The sequence below is a fragment of the Molossus molossus genome, unplaced genomic scaffold, assembly GCF_014108415.1.
Source record: "Molossus molossus isolate mMolMol1 unplaced genomic scaffold, mMolMol1.p scaffold_m16_p_9, whole genome shotgun sequence".
NCBI lineage: Eukaryota > Metazoa > Chordata > Mammalia > Chiroptera > Molossidae > Molossus > Molossus molossus.
The window spans coordinates 13,070,530-13,071,722 of record NW_023425403.1 but is presented as its reverse complement, the minus strand read 5'-3'; positions in this window follow the sequence as shown (position 1 = coordinate 13,071,722).

Sequence of the window (1,193 nt, the reverse complement as noted above, 5' to 3'; positions counted from 1 at the left end):
TCTTCCTTTAGTGTGTCTGATACAACTCCATGCAGGCTTCCTTGTCTCCGGTGGCATGCCCTGCGATGCACTCATCAGTATTAGCAGAGGAATTACTGACCCTGACCTTCTCCTCATCCTTAGAGTGTGCAATGGTCCAGATGTGTCCTTCGCTGAGAGTTCTGTGTCTTAAGCACACCACACCTTCAAAGGTATTTTTGATAGTCACATGTCTCTAGGACACTTCATGCACTGGTTGGCATGTCCTTTATTAACTTACATGATTTATTCATCAGCTGCAGTTCTGCAGGTTCTCAGTGGGGAGTACACTTTAGACTCTTTGTTTTAAGGGAAAAAACAGTGTCTTTGCCATTGAAATGGGAGCTATCATGTCTCAAACATAATTTCTTTAGCGTAAGTCATTTCATTTAGATTTATTCCCACATTGATGCAAGAGTTCTCTCTACGTTAGTGTTTGGGATTAAAATTTGAACCTAACTTTGACAATTAATTGAATCCTAAGTATTGAGTCTTGCAGTTCAATAAAGTAATTCTATCTCTTGAGTCAAAATTCTGTTTCAGGCTCTTTCAACATTATTATTAAATTCACCTGCTTTCTCATCTTCTCTGTTTTTGGCCCTTTTTCTTCTGAAAACTTCATTTTTCCTGTCTCACCCTTTTGGGGAGTAATTTATATCCTCTATTAATTTTCCTAAGGCTAATTCATCTTGGGGCTTCTGGGCTCTTCATCCTCCAAATCCCTTTCGCATATTCTTTTGCAGTCCATGAATTTATCTTAGGTTGAGGCCTTCTATCATCCTTCTTTCTATCACAAAACATCAAATGAGAGGAGACACATTCATCTGCTCTTACACCGATGCCAGGAAATTTTGCTGTAACTTATTTAGCACTCTCAAAATAATTTTTCTTTCCGGCATCACACCTTAAAACTTTCCTGAGCTCCTTCCGACAGTTAATAGAAACATCTGCCCCTCCTTACCCTGCCCCAGGGAATGTTTACTTCCTGGTGGCCTCCTTCTTAGGGTAGCCAGATTTAGCCACTAGAAGCCTGCCATGCCCAGTTAAATCTGAATTTCAGATAAATGATGATTTTTAGTATAGTGTTTCTAAATATTATATGATTATCTGAAATTCGAGTTTAACTAGGAATATTGCATTTAACATGGAAACCCTGCACCTTCACCTGCCTTCTC